Consider the following 20,700-nt stretch of genomic DNA (forward strand, 5'->3'; position numbering starts at 1 on the left):
ATTATCTTTCTTTGTTATAATTTTGAAATAAAAATAGTACTTTTCATCCAACATAAGTACTCGTTTGTGTTCATTTATATCTAAAATACATGTTTATATATACATTTAATTGTAGAAAACTTTTTCGAAGTAAAATGTTGAAGATATGAAATATTTTTTAATTTTTTTAAAAATTTTTGATGGGCCCGCGGGTTGGCCCACCAAACCGGCAACCCACCTTAGAATGGGTTGGATTGGAAATTTCTCAACCCGTCAAGTTGGCGGGTTGGCCCGCTCCGCCCGGCCAAATGGTTAGTCCGCCACGGGCCGACCCGCCCCGCCACGGGTTGACCCGTCTGACAGCTCTAAACACGACAAACATGATGAATTACTCAAATTGCATGTAAATGCATAAAATGGTTTTTAGGTGCATTTAACATTCTTGATTAACCAATTGACTTAAACAAATTGTCATTTTTGCAAACCTGCAAAAAGAATATATATATATATATATATATATATATATATATATATATATATATATATATATATATATATATATATATATATATATATTTATTTATTTATTTATTGAACTTCAAAGTATTGATGCATTAAATAAGTTGGGCTCAATAAGATTTGGATTTCCCCATCACAAATATCGTTGATTAGTATCTACTTAGTGGTATTAATCCAATTGCCTTAATTAAGTTTAACCATGTGTGCAAGCTGATGCATGTGTTATGCATATAGTAGATATATACTTATCTTTTCTATTCAATTGATCTCCTGAACTTGAGTTAATGAATGAGCTTGAATTCCAGATCAAACTCATAGAGATTGCAATGAAGCAAATGTTAAATTTATCTAAGGATCAAACTCATGCTCTACAAAAATACTATCGTTAATGTTATTGCATCATCTTGGATACATAGTTGTTATCTCTTTCAGACTAACCTGTCCAACAGACCATCATCAACTTGATCGGCCGCCATCCTTTTCAAATACCAAAATCTCTAGAAGCGTATGCTGATTAACACTTTCTTGAGTGGGAAGCAATCCAAGTCAATAAAAATGATATGAATAATAAATGCATGACTAGAAGTTTCATATCACAAGGCATAGGGAATGATTTTATTTATTTATTTGTTTTTTATAATTCATGTATTTAACTTTTGATCCGATTAATTTTAAAAATGATTGATTTAGTCCAATGAAAAATTTCCATTTGTCACCAGGATAAATTTAAAAATGTAAATGACGGATGACTCAATAATCTAACATCCCAGATTTTTCATCTTACTAAAAAAACCCTATTGTATAATGTAACTGGCAATCGAAATGTAAATACTTAACAAAGTACACAAGCGTCTTATCGTTGCATCGTAGTCTGAAGGGTCAAGGCATAGACAATCATGTGGTAAAAGATGAAACGCTCATCTCCAATACCACTGTCAATCCTCCTCATTCAATCCTCCTCATGATAAATATGGAGGAGATAAATCATAGTGATTAAGGAGGCAAGAGGATGACGGGGTGAGTGAAAAGGGATGCAGGGATTTACGCTCTGCCAGTCTTGAGTTTCGATCCCTCGACCTTAAGTGAAAAACTCCCATCCACTTACCACCTAAACTATGCCCATGGGGGCCAAGGCATAGATAGTCATTGTAACAAAAGATGATTATATCACCTTAGATATCTCTCACAGTTCGTTTTGATCAGATTATGTGAAGGGAGACATATCACGGGTCAGTTTATAATCGACCACCAAGTAATTAGAGGATAGAATTTTTTTTTTCTAAAGGTATATACCTATCGATAATTAATCTCTTATTCTATTATAATAAAATTATCATCCTCTAATTAACGGAGCATTCCGAAAAGACCCAGACATGAACAACCATGCCATGGCCGTTGGTGGATTTGAATGCGCAATTAATTCCTTGAGACCTACACTACTCCACGGCATCACATTGTTTCAAATATCAATAAATTCTCAGCAACTGCTCCCCTCTTTCCTTCTTCCCCATTCAATGCTCACCCTTCCTATTAATTAATCTGCATTGTCTTCTTCCCCTCCATGTTCCCTTGTCCCAAATCCTCATTTCTCTCTTTCAAGGTCTGGTCTGCGTTATCTGTCTTTGCTTTATTTAACATTTTTTTTTGTGCATTCATCGGCAAGGAAAGGAAGACAACGAGATATTGGTGCGGTTCAATTAGAAAGCATCGTTGTTTATTAATGCAACTCTGGTTTTCAATTGAGCCGTGCCAATATCACGTTACGTTAATTGGATCTGTGTTTTTAGGTAACTTTTTTCTAACTTATAGATAATTTCTCAAGAGGAATTGAAAGGTTGATTCCCTTTTTATAGTAGTCACCTCATTTTTATTTATTATGTTACTAGATCTGATACTTGCCGGGGAAGATGCTATACAGTTGTGACTTTTAAATACAATTTATAGGATAAATTTTCATTAAAGAGTCAGAGAAAATGCTCACTCGTTCCTATAATTTTTTTGTTTTATAAACTTATTTATTCATGTTTCTACTTCATTAATTAATTATGAAAATTAATTTTGGCACTGAATATGCCCACAATTAAAAAAGGATAAATGATTTTGTCACTGAATATGTCTTTGATATAGACCAAATTTAATATATGTGATTATTAACAAAGGTTTAAAATCTTATTATATAAGCACCATCACATTCGTAATGGAATCCTAGATAATATTCTGATTCTTTAAAATATGATTTTGATCTCTTTTTTATTATCAAAGTTTTTTTTTTGGCAAAATCATCTTCATGGTCGACTAAACGGGTTTGAAATCATATCATATGGACATCATTGCATTCCTACGATCTTTTCATAATGTTTGTATTCTTTAATCATTATTTTGAAAGTAGTTTGGTCAAATTATTTTGATAGCCAAAATACTTGAAAATTATGTCATATTAGCGGCATCGCATATATACATGCTAATCTTATTCTGAACAATATTTTATTTTGAGGCATCTTCATTATTTTGAGGCCTTCTGGATCTTCTAAGTTATTTTGATGAAAACAATTTTGATCCGGTGATAAGGACGGAGGATCCTTATTGGCGGGAGGTCAACGACACGTGGAGGTTAATGGTCAAGAAGGTCAACCCCAAGGTCATACCGAGCGGACAGAAGTCGTGTCGAGCGGAGTGGTGAGCCGACCGAGCATCCGGGCGACCGGACATCCGGCCAAGGGTCTCCTGGACCGGACAAAAGATAGCCCGACCAGGGGTCGGATTTCCGATGCTCAAGATAAAAGAGTCTATGGGCCGGGCGGACAGGCCGCTCGGCCGAGCCACAGGGCAATAAGGCGCAATTCCATCCGAGCACATGAGCAGGGCTTCCCCGCTCGGGCCGAGGTATGTGCATTCCCGGAGGCCATGAGCGCCGAGCGGCTGGTCCGCTCGGCCCGGGAATAGGTAAGAGCGCAAAGAGACAAAAAGGACAGCTGGTAACTTCATCCTCGAGACACCTGCCGCCGACAAAAAGCATGGTCTGCGACCGGAGCGGACAGAGTATCGTACGGTGGAAGTTTCCACCGTCACATCCGAGATATGCTCGGACAATTGTGAAATGACGTCAGACATACTTTTCTGACACAACCCTACTGAGGTATGTTTTTGGGAAGTGTGCACGCATCGAGAAGCGTGCCCACGCTCCCCGGGGTCCTATATAAGGACCTCCAGACATCGACGGAGGTATGCAATTCTCATCACTGTAGCCACAGTAGCGTTACTTTGCTACTCTCCTTCTTCATTGCCTGACTTGAGCGTCGGAGGGTCGTCGCCGGGAAACCCCTCCCGGCTCGGCTGCTTTGCAGGTTCGCCGGAGATCTACATCACCAGTCGGAAACAGCGGAGAGTGCCACGTCCCCAGTGTCCATCGACACAACGATCGGACAGGATCAAATTGGCGCCGTCTGTGGGAACGTTCCTAAATCCGAGCATAGACAATGGAAGAAGCTGGACGCCAACTCATGGTGACACTCTCTCCCGAAGAACTAGGTGCGCTCATCCAAGCGCGGGAAGCCAAGATAGTAGAGCAACAGCAAAAGGCTCAAGCCGATCGGATAGCGTAACAGGCAACGTCGGCATCAAGCGGTCGGGCGGCACCAGACGACCGGCCCGAGCAGCTCTCAATATGGGGCCAGAAAAAAGGGCCGACCGGCACTCAGGTGGAAGCCCCACCCGCCCCGATACCATTCCATCGGGCTTTATTCCAAACGCCCTCAGAAGTCGTGCAAGCCAACCTCGACCGGGGCTCTTCGTCCGATGAGGCGCCCCTTGCGACGCAAGGAAGGGCAAGGCACCATGAACAAACTCGTCCCCTGAGCGGATCAATAGACAATTCTCCGAGGACATCCTGCGCGACGCATTACCAAGGCATTACGCGCCCCCGACGATCGAGGAATACAACGGGACCACTGACCCGGACGACCATCAGGGTAAGTTCAACAACATAGCCACACTGCATCAATATACAGATGGTGTGAAGTGTCGGGTGTGTTATGACCTTCGGATGCGGCTAGAGAGGGGGGGTGTGAATAGCCGACCCCAAATTCACGTTTCTTCCTACAATTTTAGTTAGCGCAGCGGAAATAAAAGATAGAAACGAAAATGGAGAAGATCAAACCTCAAACACGATGAGATAACGAGGTTCGGAGATGATACTCCTACTCCTCGGCGTGTCCGTAAGGTGGACGAATCCTATCAATCCGTTTGTGGATGAGACCCCGGAGAACCGGCTAATAAAAACTCCTTCTAGGTGGAGAAACCTCGCCACAATCTCTCTTCCAACAGCAAGATTAGCGTACAAGAAATACAGCAAGAAGCCAAGAACAATATGAATATAAAAACACTAGTTTGCTTGCCTTCTTGTCATCGTTGATGAGCGAATCAACGCTAACAAACCGGTCGCGATCTTGGAGTCCACCAGGGAAGCTCATACGAAGCAAGGTGGAGAGAGCTCAGAAAGCTCGATCGCAAGGAACAATAAGGAGCAAGAAGAACACCCCAACAACAGAAGGCCTATATGAACTCGCGAAGAAGAAGAAGAAGAAGAAATCTAGGCTTGTGTCTCAGGCTGAACGACCGAGCTCTCCACCGATCGGTCGATCGATCTGATCGGTCCCCGGACCGATCCCAACTCTGAGAGTTGGTTGCGATCCTGATCGGTCGTGGACCGATCAGGCCTAAGCTGATCGGTCCTCAGACGATCCCAACTCTCCTGAGAGTTGGTTGCGGAGTCCCGGATCGGCGTGGGCTCAGTCCTTCCTCTCCCAATTGTTTGGTTCTGATCGGTCACCGGATCATTGAGATGACTTAGTTACATTGGATCGGTCATGGACCGATCCAATTTCTAGCCTTAATCCTAAATCATTCCTGATCTAGAGAACGAGCCAGCGGGCCTCTCGACCTAGTCCAGGAGAACGCTCAGAGCCCTCTCCGACTTCCGTCCCATAGAGAACGAGCTACGGGCCCTCTCCTACTGTAGTCCGAGAATGAGTTGCCGAGCCCTCTCCGACTTCGTCGTCCGTAGGAAGAACAATCTCTGAGCCCTCTCTCGACCTAGTCTAGAGGAACGTGCCGGCTTATGTCGAGAGCGGAGAGCTACAGAGCCCTCTCGACCTAGTCGGAGGCAACGAGCGAGCCCTCCGAGGCTTCGTGGTCGAGCAGACTCAGAGCCCTTTGACGTCCCGGAGTCAACTAGCCACCGACCTCCACTCCACCGTCCAGGTCAGGAGAAGGCAGCTCAGAGCCCTCTCGACCTAATCGAGGAGCAGAGCTACTACCTCCCGACTCCTCATCCATCCAGAGCGAGGCAAGAGCCCTCTCGACCTCCCATGCCAAGCTTCCATACTTGGACTTTTCCCCGTGCCAAGCTCCCGCTTGGACTTTTCGTGTGCCAAGCTCCTTGCTTGGACTTTTCCGTGCCAAGTCTCCATACTTGGACTTTTCCGTGTCAAGCTCCTGCTTGGACCTTTCCGTGCCAAGTCTCCATACTTGGACTTTTCCCGAATCAGTCAACACAGGTCAACCAGTCAACCTTGACCAAAGGTTGCACCCACAATCCCAAGTTTCTATTCTTGTCAAACATCAAATATAACTTCTCTATTTTTGTCAAACCTGAAAATATACCTCGAGTCGTCAACTGAGTCACCTCAGTCGTCAACCTTGACCTAAGATTGCACCAACAATCTCCCCCTTTTTGATTTTTGACAAAAACCATAATCAAGTTAGGTTAACCCGATAACCTAACTTAAGTTTTCCAATAGTTCTCCAATGTTCTTCCTTGAACATTCTCTGGACATTCTCCCCCTTTTTGACACACATCAAAAAGAGTGAATCAAGGTCAAGAGTTTCTTCCTAATGAAGGTCCCATACCTTTCATTGAAACCGTTAATTTCCCCCTTGATACTAAAATCAACAATCAACTTAGTGATAATCCCATATCACTCATCCTCAGAAATCTTGACGAGTAAAAACTCCCCCTAAAAGTCAACTCCCCCTTAACCAATAGGTAAAACTCCCCCTAAAAGTCAACTCCTCCTTAACCATTGCACCAACAATGTCTTGGAGAGTTTCAACCCTTTAGAAATCTAAAACACCAACTTCCACAGCTGAAATTTCAGACAATCAGTCGAAAATCAGCATTTTGGCATGCTCTGATCGGTCACCAGACCGATCAGGCTCCACTGGATCGGTCACCAGACCGATCCACACTTCCCTGGATCGGTCCAGTGACCGATCCAGACTTCCCTGGACCGATCAGAATCTCCTCTGATCGGTCCACGGCTCTCTGATAAGATTTCTGATTTTTTCTCCCGAAATTCAGAAATCCCTAAAAAATTACAGAAAATTCCAAAAATTGTAAAATTTTGAGAATACATTCCTCATAACATATATTATCATGGAAAAATAGTTTTCTATGAAAATAACTCCCATTTTTTAATCTTGATACAAAGTTCGAAAGACTTTGAAATAGCTCAAGGTTAATCCATCTTTGTATCAACTTGCTCAATGATGAATGCTATCACTAGAAAAGCTTCATCAAGGTTTTTCAAATCAATTTTGAAATGATCTTAAACCATTCAATTTAGGACCACAATCTTAGGGCTAAATGTACATGACGTGTACACAAGTTTTCCCTATGATCCTCAAATTCGAATTAGGCTCATCTAGGTACAAGAACTATGCACCTTGATCCTAACTCATAATCCTAATATCTCACACACATCTAAGGTGTATCAAACACATCCAAGTCAATTTTGATGTGAGATATGGGTTTAGGTCATCTTAAGCTAAGTTCTCATGCATTTTCTAAACAACAATTTGATCTCCATATCAAATTGTGTTTCTATCCTTAAATCAAATTAATTGATCATAAATGCAAGAGATGATGACATGACATAAAATAATATCATAAGTGGAAACATGTGCCAATGTCATGATGTCATGTCATCAAGTATGAAACTTAAATAAGGCATGACATATAACTAACCTAAGCATTATCATGACATTTCAAATGATAATAAAATAAATATGATGTCATGACATGGCATATGACAAACAATGTATGGCAAATAACATATAAAGGTATGGAAAATACCTAATTCTAGCCTTAGTTGCCATTTTTGATAATTTTGATCATTTTGCCATAAATTCTATATTCCTAAGTGTAATAGACCTAAAATCATATATTAAAGATTTTTAGATCACTATGTGCTAATTAGATTGACCCTAGAAAACTCCTCAAATGTGGTTGGCACATCCTAATCACCTTAGGAATAATTTTTAATTTCATTTTCAAGGCTTGATTACACCTTGAAAATTCCTAAAATGCCACCTTTTGCCATGAGTAGGTTAACTACCTATCCAATTAAGGTTGACACACCCTAAACCATCTAGCGTGAAGGAATCACGCTCCTAGGAACCCAATACCTATTTGAGCTCATTGGGTTCACTAAATATTCACTAGGGATGACTTCCCTAGCAACCCTCCTAATGACCCTCCTAGGCTTTAAAGCCTTGGTCATTTGGGACTCATCAAGATCAACTCTAGGGGTGACTCCCCTTGTGACCTTGGTGATGGTCTTCCTAGCCCTAGGTCTTGTTCCATAATCGAATGGAACATTATGATACGTGGGCTTGACTACTTGAGACTTAGGTTTGTGACCCAAACCTCTCATGTCCTTGGGCTTTGATTTTTGACCCTTAGACCCTAGAGTTGACTTCTCCAAATTCTTAAGAGCCTTTTCTAAAGTGTCAAGTCTTGACCTCAAGACTTGATTTTCCTTCTTTAATACCTCAAGCTTTAATTTGTCATTTTTCTTTGAGGTATTCCTAGGCATATGTCTAGTTGTTTTGGGATTCCTATCTAGGTTTTCCTTAACCTTAGATGAATTAATTCTAGGGTTGGCATTTCTAGTGTTGTCCTTATCTAGGCTAACATGTTTGGCACCTAAGCACATGTATCGGTTTCTATGGTTATCATGCTTATCATTATTGACAATTGCAATACAACTACTAGCATGTGTCTTATTAGAATTGCAAGAATGTGCCTTAAAAGATACCTTAGGGTTTGCCTTAGCTCCCCCTATAGATGTGCTTGGTCTCTTGTCCTTGTGAGGTTGCCTCCCCCTTGGACATTGACTCCTATAATGTCCCCTTTGCTTGCATTGGAAGCACACCACGTGCTCCTTGTCCTTGCGTATCAGGACTCCAGCTTCCTTGACTTTTGGTGCCGATGGAGTCTTCCTAATCCTCTTTGGACATTTACTTTTGTAATGCCCATATTCCCTACACTCAAAGCACATTATATGTAATTTACTTGAAATTAAGTTGCTTAAGTTACCTAGGGTTGAGGATGGATATAAGCTCTCTCCTTCATCCCTTCCAGAGGTAGAGGCTTCTTCTTCTTGCTCCAATCTTGAAGAAGAACTCTCCTCCTCTTCTTCCTTAGGTGTTGAGTAGCCCTCAACTTCTAATTCCATATTTCCATGATGTGAGCTACTTGGCTCACTTGACTCCTCTTCATGACTTGAATTGGAGCTCTCCTCATGGAACTTAGCCAAGTTGTTACACAACTCCTTGACATTGTTGTATCTACCTATCTTACACAAGATATCATTAGGTAATGAAAATTCAAAGATTTTCGTTACCTCGTCGTTGATTATGGATTGGTGGATTTGTTCCTTCGTCCACTTGTTCTTCTCGAGAGGTTCTCCTTCTTTATCCACCGGAGGAATAAAACCTACTTGTACACAATTCCAATTTACTAGGTTAGTCATAAGAAAATACTTCATTCTTACCTTCCAATACGCGAAGTCGTCGCGATCGTAGAAGGGTGGAATTATGATGTCTTCTCCAAGTTGATCCATTCTCTAGCTCGTGCTCCCCCGGATGTTAATCCGACGAAGAGCGACCTCGCTCTGATACCACTTGTTAGGACCTTCGGATGCGGCTAGAGAGGGGGGGTGTGAATAGCCGACCCCAAATTCACGTTTCTTCCTACAATTTTAGTTAGCGCAGCGGAAATAAAAGATAGAAACGAAAATGGAGAAGATCAAACCTCAAACGCGATGATATAACGAGGTTTGGAGATGATACTCCTACTCCTCGACGTGTCCGTAAGGTGGACGAATCCTATCAATCCGTCGGTGGATGAGACCCCGGAGAATCGGCTAATAAAAACTCCTTCTGGGTGGAGAAACCTCACCACAATCTCTCTTGCAACAACAAGATTAGCGTACAAGAAATACAACAAGAAGCCAAGAACAATATGAATGTAAAAACACTAGTTTGCTTGCCTTCTTGTCGACTGTTGATGAAGCAGCAACTTCACGCCAACAATAGCAGCAACTGATCAGTTGGAGTCCAGCCGAGGGAAACTCACATGAAGCTTCAGCAGTGGAGAGCTCAGCAAAGCTCTGATCGCAAGGAACAATAAGGAGCAAGAAGAACACCCCAACAACCTACTGTAGAGGCCTTATATGAACCTGCTAAGAAGAAGAAGAAGAAATCTAGCCGTTGTGTCTCAACGGCTAGACCTGGACCGATCAGGCTCCACCCTGATCGGTCCAGGACTGATCTGATCGGTCCCCAGACCGATCCCAACTCTCTGTGAGAGTTGGTTGCGATCCCTGATCGGTCTGTGGACCGATCCACCTATGATCGGTCTCAGACGATCCCAACTCTCGCAGAGAGTTGGTTGCAGAGCTCCCGATCGCGGTGTGGACCGATCATGCCATTCTTCTCCCAATTGTTTGGTTACCGATCGGGTCACGGATCGATCGATGACCCAGAGTATCCGGATCGGGTCCAACGCCGATCAATTTCCACCTTAAACCTAAAGCCTTCCTGATCTAGACGAGCTACGAGCCCTCTCTAACCTTGTCCGGAGAACGAGCTACAGAGCCCTCTCCGACTTCCACGTCTGGTCCGAGAAGCAGCTCCCTCTCTCGACCTTCTAGTCAGAGACCAGTTGCGAGCCCTCTCCGACCTCCGTCCGGTCCAGAGAACAAGCTACCGAGCCCTCTCGACCTAGTTTGGAGAACGAGCCCGAGTCCTCTCCGACTTTGTCGGTCGAGAGCAGCTACAGGCCCTCGGCCTAGTCAGAGAGCAGCTTGAGCCCTCTCGACCTAGTCCGGAGAACGAGCTCGAGGCCCTTCTCGACCTAGTCGGAGAGCACCGAGCCCTCTCCACCGGCTCGGCAGAACGAGCTACCGAGCCCTCTCTGACCTAATCCGGAGAACGAGCTACCGAGCCCTCTCCGACTCCATCCAGTCCAGAGAACGAGCTACCGAGCCCTCTCTGACCTCCCATGTCAAGCTTCCATACTTGGACTTTTCCCCGTGCCAAGCTCCCTGCTTGGTCTTTTGTAACACCCATAAAATTATGAGATAAGTATATGGGTGTTATTTGCTTTAGAGCCTAAAAATTTGAAGAATCAAAAATAAAAAAAAAAAGAAATAAGAGAAATAAAAGAAGAGGTGAAGGTTTGAAACTTGAACCTCTCACAAAGGATAGAAATAAAATTATGTATGATAACCACTAGGATAATGAATAATATGTGAATGGGAAATGATGGGAATTATAGTTAAAAGTAAATCTAAAATTTAGTGAAGGAACAAAGGGAAAATCAAGTGGCTTCTTTCTCTTGTTTACCTCTTGGTTAAGGAAAAAGAGTAGCAAAAGACAAGTTGTCCTTCTCCCTTTCCTTCTCTATTTTCGTGGGTTTTAAGAGGATAATAAAGAGAAGAATTTAGGGAAGGGAATGAGGACATATTCTCATTAAGAAAATACATGCATGAGATAAGGAGGAAGGGAAGCAAAGTTCATTTTGGTAACTTCCACCTACTTAGCATAAAAAGGAAAGGAACTAAAGGTTTTCATTTTTTTTTCCTTCTCCCTCACCCTTGCCGAGACTCTAAGCCTCCTCCCTCATCTCCACAAGCCAAGTTTAGGTTTCTCCCTAAGAGAAAACTAAACTACAAGAAGGAGCCTTCAAGGTGTACCCTTCCAAGCAAGAGAAAATCAAAAGGAGTGCTAGAAGAAGAAGCCCCCTACTTCCTCTTCACCAAGGGTACCATTTCTTTAAAGATTAACAAGTTATTACTAGGTAAGCTTCCCCTCACCTGTGGTACAATAGTTTGTATGGTTTTTCATGGAGTTAGATCGCTTAAAAACCTAGGACTTGCCTTAAGAAAATTCGGCCAAAAGAAGAAGAGTTTAGGAAAGTTGTAATTAGATATGCTTACTATCTTTCTTGTGATATGTATTTTATGTAAAAAGTTAATCTAAGGTTTCCATGCTAGAATAAATGATGAAAACTTAGATCCATAAGCTTTAAACTCTCGGCCAAGCATGAACAAGAAGACTAGGTAAGTTTAAGACTCAAACTAAGCATGTTTCCTTATTCTTGAGTTATGTACCCTATGATAATGATGTTGTTAACTTTTTCTCCTACTTGTATATTGTTGAAACTCCATTTTTCATGCCCATGAGTATTCGGCCATATAAGAAGTAAAGGCTTAAGAGAGTTTTAAATCTAGGGCTAAGCATGCTAAGATTGTTCCTAAGACAAGGTATGAAGTTTTATGCCATGATTGTATGTTAGTTATAAATCTTATTTCATGCTTATAAAGGTTCGGTTATGATGAGATTTGAAGTCTAGGAAAGTTTAAACCAAGGCTAGGAAGCTCATGACTTTCTTGATAAAATAATATGGAACTAGTGGATGTTTTTATGGTTGCTTGTTACATAGAATTTTGAGTACATGTAACTTTCGGCCATTACAAGTTTAAAAGCCTAGAGAAAACTTAGAACCCAACTTATATATGCTTATGATGTCTTATGATATATTCTATGAAATGTAGTTGTGGTTCCATGCTCTTATGCCACTAGAAATGTAGTTCATGCTTGTTAGGGTTCGGCCAATACTAGTGCGAAGGCCTAGAGAAATTTTGAAACCAACTTACATTTGTTCATGATGTTTTTGTGATAAGTACCATGAAATGTAGTTGTGATTCCTATGCTCTTATGTCACTAAAAATCTAGTTCCATGATTTATATGTTTCGGCCATTACAAGTTTAAAAGCCTAGAGAAAACTTAGAACCCAACTTATATATGCTTATGATGTCTTGTGATATATGCTATGAAATGTAGTTGTGGTTACCATGCTCTTATGCCACTAAAAACCTAATTCCATGAGTTATAGGTTTCGACCACCTTGAGTTAAGGGGTCTAGGAAGTTTGGAATTTAAAACAAATATGCTTATGTTGTTTCTCATGAACATGTATAAGATATTGCCTTAAGGTTCAATACTCCCATGCTACTTGTAACCTAGAAGGAGACATGTTAGGGTTCGGCCATGATAAGTTTGGGAGCTTAAGGAACTTAGAACCCAAACTAAATATGCTTAAGTGGTTCCTTATGAAATATGATATGATATGAGCTTCGGGTTTACATGTTTGCATGTTATTTAGAACTTGTTTGCTCTACATGAAAGGTTTCGGCCATGAAGAATTTGAAACCTAGGAGGGCTTAAAAATTTAGGTTAACATGCATATGACCTTTATTATGCTAGTATGTGAAGATATCATGAGATTTTTATATTTGTATGTTGTCTAGATATCATGCCTCTATTCACGACTTTCGGCCATATGGGTTTAGTGACCTAGATGTACCTCACATGTTATGAATGAATCAAGAGATGTTATTTAATGATTCCATGAATGGTTATGTCTTTTAGGATAAGTGATATGCTCTCTTATGTATGCTTATGATCCATGTATGTGCTATGTGCTCAATCATGCATGCTTTAGGATATGATAAAAATGATATGTTCATTATGCAAGCTTATGATTCATGCATGTGCTGTGTGCCCAAATATGCATGCTTATGATATGCTAAGTGATATGTTCATGATGTATGCTATGATTCATGCATGTGCTGTGTGCCCAAAAAAATGCATGTTTTATGATATGTCAAGAAACATGATATGCATGTAAGAATAAGAACTACGATATGTATGACATGCTACTTTACTTTATGTATGGCTTGTACCAAGGGTGGGCTCCATAAGCGCCCCAGGGTCGATGGACTAAGAAACGGGTCTCGTTAGGGATGGGCTCCTAAGTGCCCCTAGGTCGATGGACTAAGAAACGAGCCTAGTATGTATGCCTTGTAGGGTTCAAGACTTGCTACCTTGGACCTACATAGGACGCGCGCATTTATGTATGTGCTATAAGCCGGGGCCCCAATCATGTTGAGATTATGTTTAAGTATGTATTGTATAAGTTTTCAAAAGACATGTTGCATATGTTACATGATATATGTTTAGGAATTTACCATGCTTATACTTTATGATTATGCCATGATACTTTATGTTATGTTATGATATGCCATGATATGCTCTTGACATGATACATTTGTCTTTATGCCTTATGACTTGTGTTTTTAATATGCTTTACGGTTTTTGTGAGTTGGAAAGGAACTTACTGAGCCATGAGTGCTCACAACTTACTTTCTTGTACCACAGATAAAGGCAAGAAATGGATGGACTAGGGGAGCAGCAGGAGGGGCTAGAAGGATGTGTGCGGTAGTGGACTGGCTAAAAGAAATGACCTGCTTTTATTTAATAAGAAATTTACCATGCTGATGTTTTTACCTTATGACTCCATGACCTTAAGTATGTGTTTGGGTATTTAAAACTCAAAAATATGATAGGTATGCTATATGGTTGTTTTATATCTATGGTGAATTTTTAAGTAAGAAAATGTTTTTTTTTAATTCTCTAAGTAAGACTTCCGCTGTGTTAAGTATGTATGTGTCGCAAGTAACCCCCGTCACCTTAGCAGGAGGGGCGGGGCGTTACACTTTTCCCGTGCCAAGCTCCTTGCTTGGACTTTTCCGTGCCAAGTCTCCATACTTGGACTTTTCTCGTGCCAAGCTCCCTGCTTGGACCTTTCCGTGTCAAGTCTCCATACTTGGACTTTTCCCGAATCAGGTCAACACAAGTCGGGTCAACCAGGTCAACCTTGACCAAAGGTTGCACCCACAATCCCAAGTTCCTATTCTTGTCAAACATCAAAATATAACTTCTCTATTCTTGTCAAACCTCAAAATATACCTCGAGTCAGGTCAACTCGAGTCGGGTTACCCAGATCAACCTTGACCTAAGATTGCACCAACAGGGTGTTCCTCACCACCCTCTCAGGATCGGCGCAACGATGGTTCTGGAGGTTGTCGGACGGATCGATCACAAGCTTCAAAGAGTTTCGCACGGCATTCCTCCATCAGTTCGCGAGCAGCAGACGCTACCAGAAGACTAGCGTCAGTCTGTTTGCCATCAAACAAGGATCGAAGGAGTCGCTCCGAGCCTACATCCAGCGTTTTAACCAGGTGGCCATGGATATCCCGGCGGTCACTTCAGAAACTATGATGAACGCGTTCACACAGGGGCTCGTGGACAGGGATTTCTTCCGTTCTCTCATCAGAAAGCCGCCTCACAGCTACGACCACATGTTGAACAAGGCCAATGAGTACATCAACGTGGAGGAAGCTCAGATGGCGAGGAAAAAGGAAGCACCATCCGATCCACCAGCTCATGCCGAGCGGAAGCCACCTTCCAATTATCAACCACCGAGAGGACCCCGCGCAGAGGTAGCCCATCCTCATCAGCAAGCAAGGCCGCATGCCGTTCAATAAGTAGTGGTCGATCGGCCTAAGCACAAGGGGAAGATATGGACTCCCATGTTTTGTTCGCTCCATCAGTCAACAACTCACAACACCCGCGACTGTCGGAGCCTCCCCCCAATCACTCATCCTACACCAAGGAGCTATCGCCGTCGATCACCTTCGCCGAGCCGACGACGTCAGCACCAAAGTCCTGGCCGGCGTACAGAAAGGAGATCTCCCGAGCGACCACATAACCAGCAGCACAGAGTCATTCCTCGGACATCGCATGAACGACCCCGACCATCCGCTCGGGAGGAGGAGAATAGAGGCATTGCGTCGAGGGGTGAAATCAACATCATCGCTGGAGGGTCGACCAGGGGCGACTCCAATAGGGCACGAAAAGCGCATGCAAGGCAGCTCACGATCCATGCAGTGGGCTACAGCCAGGAGCGGGCGAATGTGCCCGAGATCAGCTTTGGGCGTAGGGACCTCAAAGGAGTCGAAGTCGCACATGATGACACCCTCATCATCCGAGCAGTAATAGCTAACTACACTATTCACCGCATCTTTATTGATACGGGCAGATCGGTCAACATAATCTTTCGGAAGGCATTCGACCAATTGCAAATCGACCGAGCCGAGTTGCTGCCGATGACAACCCCCCTCTACGGGTTCACCGGTAATGAAGTTTTGCCGGTCGGACAAGTCTGGTTGGCTATCTCGTTGGGAGAGGAGCCGCTCAGAAGAACGCGGACTGCCAACTTCATTGTAGTCGACGCTCCCTCCGCGTAAAATGTGATTTTGGGGCGACCGGCTCTCAATGAGTTCCGAGCGGTCGTCTCCACCTTCTGCCAGAAAATCAAGTTCCCAGTAGAAGACCAAGTTGGAGAAGTCCGAGGGGATCAACTGGCAGCCCGGCGATGCTACGTAGAGATGGTCCGAGCTGAGGCTAAATCCGCTCAGAAAGTGCCATGAGTCGAGGTAAACGCTATAACCGAAAAGCCACCTTCTCTAGTTTATGAAGAAAAGGAGGAGGTACAGATCCACCCTACTCGATCGGAGGCCACGACTTTCATAGCGTCCGACCTGGAGGCAGGTCAAAAGGAGGAGCTGATCGGATGTCTCCAGTGAAACTGCGACGTCTTCACTTGGTCAACTCATGAACTGCCGGGGGTCTCGCCGAGCGTAGCGCAGCATGAACTCCACGTCCGATCGGACGCTCGGCCGATGAAGCAGAGGAAGAGGGACTTCAGCGCTGAACAGAACATCATCATCCGAGCTAAAGTTGAGAACCTGCTGGAGGCCGACCACATACGGGAGGTGCAATTCCCGAGCTGGCTCGCCAATGTGGTGCTGGTCTCCAAGCCAGGCAACAAATGGAGAGTCTGCATCGACTTCCGGGATCAAAACAAGGCATGCCCAAAGGATTTTTACTTTCTACCCCGGATCGATCAGCTGGTAGACTCTACCTCAGGGTAAGAGCTGATATGCATGCTGGATGCATACCAGGGATACCACCAAGTGCCGTTCGCTCGGGAGGATCAGGACAAAGTGAGCTTCGTTACTGCGGACGACACCTACTGCTACCACGTGATGCCGTTCGGACTCAAGAACACTGGGGCTACCTACGAACGACTGATGAACAAAGTATTCCGGGAGCAGATCAGGCGCAACCTGGAAGTCTACGTGGATGATATACTAAGCAAGTCACTCTGAGTGGCCGATCTTTGTACAGATATAGAGGAAACCTTCCGAACACTGAGAAGGTATGGAGTCAAGCTGAACCCCCAAATATGTCTGTTAGGAGCAAAAGGTTGGCGCTTCTTGGGATATATCGTGACCGAACGGGGCATAGAGGCGAACCCTAGCAAGGTGAAAGCACCCAAGATATGCCGCCTCCCGGGAATCTGAGGGAAGTGCAAGACGGCATTGTCGAGATTCATCTCTAAGACAGCCGACCGGAGCTTGCCATTTTTCAAGATCTTGCGCTGAGCAACCAAGTTCCAATGGGATCAGGAGTGAGACCGGGCGTTCGAAGAGCTAAGAGTCTATCTCAACTCACTACCTGTGCTGGCTAAACCAAATGTGGGTGAGCCGCTCCGTATATACCTGTTATCAACTGAGCATGCTGTCGGCTCCGCACAGGTAAAGGGAGGCGGCTCGGCATAGGTAAAGGGAGGCAGAGAGGAGCAGCCAGTGTATTTCCTGAGCCATATTTTAAAAGATGTTGAGTCCCGCTACACTGGTCTCGAGAAGCTTGCTTTCACGCTAATCCTGGCCGCACGGAGGCTCCGCCCTTATTTCTTGACACACACAATCATCGTTATGACGAACAGCCCGTTAGGGAGGGTGCTCTTAAATCCGGAAGCGTCCGGGCGGCTCATTAAGTGGACGACAGAGCTCAGTGAATTCGACATCCAGTATCAGCCTCGCTCGGCGATCAAGGCGCAGTCCTTGGCAGATTTTGTAACTGAGGTACAGAATCCCGAGCCCGAAGCTTTGTGGAAAGTATTTGTGGACAGATCATCCACTCGGCTCGGGAGCGGAATAGGTATTTTACTACTTTCCCCTCAAGAAGAGCGGATGCACCTATCCGTCCGTCTGGATTATCGGGCAACAAATAATGAGGCGGAATATGAGGCCCTCATAGCCGGCCTACAAGTCACGCGACATGCGGGAGCCCACCGAGTGATGTTGTACTCTGACTCCCAGTTGGCCGCTCAGCAACTCTCGGGGTCCTTTGAGATAAACAGCGCAAGGCTCCGGCTCTACGTGGAGACCTTTGAAAAGCTCAGAACTAACTTCACCGAGGTTGTCATACAGAAGATTCCCCGAGCCGAGAACCAGTCTGCGGATGAATTAGCCAAATTCGCTAGCTCAATATCGCCGATCGTCATCCAACAGCCAGTTGAGCAGGTGTCCTTGGTGGCGCACATCGACCGGATGGAAGACTTCACATTCCCAAGCGATTGGAGAACAGCCATAACAGAATTTTTGCGTTTGGAGGCCACGCCGTCCGATCGAGAGGAAGCCCAGCTACTGAGAAGGAGAGCCGGCCGGTTCACACTCATTGGGGACCAACTTTACAAAAAGGCGTTCTCCCGTCCGCTGTTGAAATGTGTCAGCTCGGAAGACGCAAAATATAATCTCCAGGAAGTACATCAAGGATCCTGCGGAGGCCATCCGGACGGGCGATCGTTGTCTAGGAAGGTCCTTCTGGCCGGATACTTCTGGCCAACTCTACAAGAAGACGCCGCTTGGACCGTCGCTACCTGCCTTTCCTGTCAGACGTTCCACAGCTTCTCCCATAGGCCAATGGAGAAGATGAAGGCGTCTACTGTGTCCTGCTCGTTCGACCAGTGGGGTATGGATATAGTGGGGCCTTTCCCTATGGTGACTGGCCAACGGAAGTTTTTATTAGTGGCGGTCGACTATTTCTCCAAGTGGGTCGAAGCCGAATCGCTGGCCAAAATAACCGAGCAGATGGTCAAAAAGTTCATCTGGAAGCATATAATTTGTCGGTTCGACATTCCTCGCCGGCTCATTTCGGATAACGGGCGGTAATTCGTTGGTCAGGAGCTCGGTGAATGGTGCAAGGAATACGACATCGAATAACACTTCACTTCCGTGGTGTATCCTCAAAGCAATGGTCAAGCCGAAGTAGCCAATCGGGAGATCCTGCGAATACTTCGGGTTCGGCTCAATCACATGGGAGGAAGCTGGGTGGACAAATTGCCCGACGTGCTATGAGCCATTCGCACAACCCCAAAAGAGGGAACGGGGGGGTAACACCGTTCCACTTGGTATATGGGGGCGAGGCAGTCGTCCCAGTCGAGATCAGAGTCGAGTCCGATCGGATCCAGAACTATATGGGGTCAACGCCGAGCGGAGACAGCTGGAGTTGGACGTAGTTGACGAAGCACGAGCTAAAGCAGCCGTCCGACTGATGGCATACCGGCAAAGAATGAAGCAGAATTACAATAGGCATGTAATTCCTAGAGCATTCTAGATCGGCGACCAAGTATAGAAGAAGGTGAAGCCGGTCGACGATGTGAGTAAGATGGCAGCTCCGTAGGCGGGACCCTTTAGAGTCGTCGAGAAGCTCCGATCGGGTGCATACTATCTGGAAGATGAGGACGGACGGCGGCTAGAATGACCGTGGAGCGCAAACCATCTCCAGCCGTACCGAGCGGGGTAAAAGGTGTGCCGGTGTAATTTATCTCATGTATGCCATGTTCGTCTATATCATTTGGCTGCAGGAGTAAAAACTGAAAAAAAACAAAGGATATGAGCATTTGTTGCCGAACGACAAAACTACCGGAAGACCGTCGAGCGGCGATGTTAAACTCTAGAGTCGAACCGGCGACTATAAACCCCCCGGTCAGAAGACCGTCAAGCGGCGACGTTAAACTCTAGAGTCGGACCAGCGACTATAAACCCCCCGGCTTGAAGACCGTTGAGAGGCGATGTTAAACTCTAGAGTCGAACCGGCGACTATAAACCCCCCGGCTTGAAGACCGTCGAGCGGCGACGTTAAACTCTAGAGTCGGACCGACGACTATAAATCCCCCCGGATTGAAGACCGTCGAGCGGCGATGTTAAACTCTAGAGTCGAACCGGCGACTATAAACCCCCCGGTCGGAAGACCGTCGAGCGACGACGTTAAACTCTAGAGTCGGACCGGCGACTATAAACCCCCCCGCTTGAAGACCGTCGAGCGGCGACGTTATATTCTAGAGTCGAACCGGCGACTATAAACCCCCCGGTCAGAAGACCGTCGAGCGATGACGTTAAACTCTAGAGTCAGACTGGCGACTATAAACCCCCCGGCTTGAAGACCGTCGAGCGACGACGTTAAACTCTAGAGTCGGACCGGCGACTATAAACCCCCCCCCCCGGCTTGAAGACCATCGAGCGGTGACGTTAAACTCTAGAGTCGAACCGGCGACTATAAACCCCCCGACTTGAAGACCGTCGAGCGGCGACGTTAAACTCTAGAGTCGGACAAGCGACTATAAACCCCCGACTTGAAGACCGTCGAGCGGCAACGTTAAACTCTAGAGTCGAACCAACGACTATAAACCCCCCGGTCGGAAGACCGTCGAGCGGCGACGTTAAACTCTAGAGTCGGATCGGCGACTATAAACCCCCGGCTTGAAGACCGTCGAGCGGCGACGTTAAACTCTAGAGTCGGATCGGCGACAATAAACCCCGGCTTGAAGACCGTCGAGTGGCAACGTTAAACTCTAGAGTCGAACCGGCGACTATAAACCCTCCGGTCGGAAGACCGTCGAGCGGCGACGTTAAACTCTAGAGTCGGACCGGTGACTATAAACCCCCCGGCTTGAAGACCGTCGAGCGGCGACGTTAAACTCTAGAGTCGGACTGGCGACTATAAACCCCCCCGGCTTGAAGACCGCCGAGCGGCGACGTTAAATTCTAGAGTCGGACCGGTGACTATAAACCCCCCGGCTTGAAGACCGTCGAGCGGCGACGT

Source organism: Zingiber officinale, chromosome 10B (assembly GCF_018446385.1).
Source record: "Zingiber officinale cultivar Zhangliang chromosome 10B, Zo_v1.1, whole genome shotgun sequence".
In the NCBI taxonomy this organism is placed as follows: domain Eukaryota; kingdom Viridiplantae; phylum Streptophyta; class Magnoliopsida; order Zingiberales; family Zingiberaceae; genus Zingiber; species Zingiber officinale.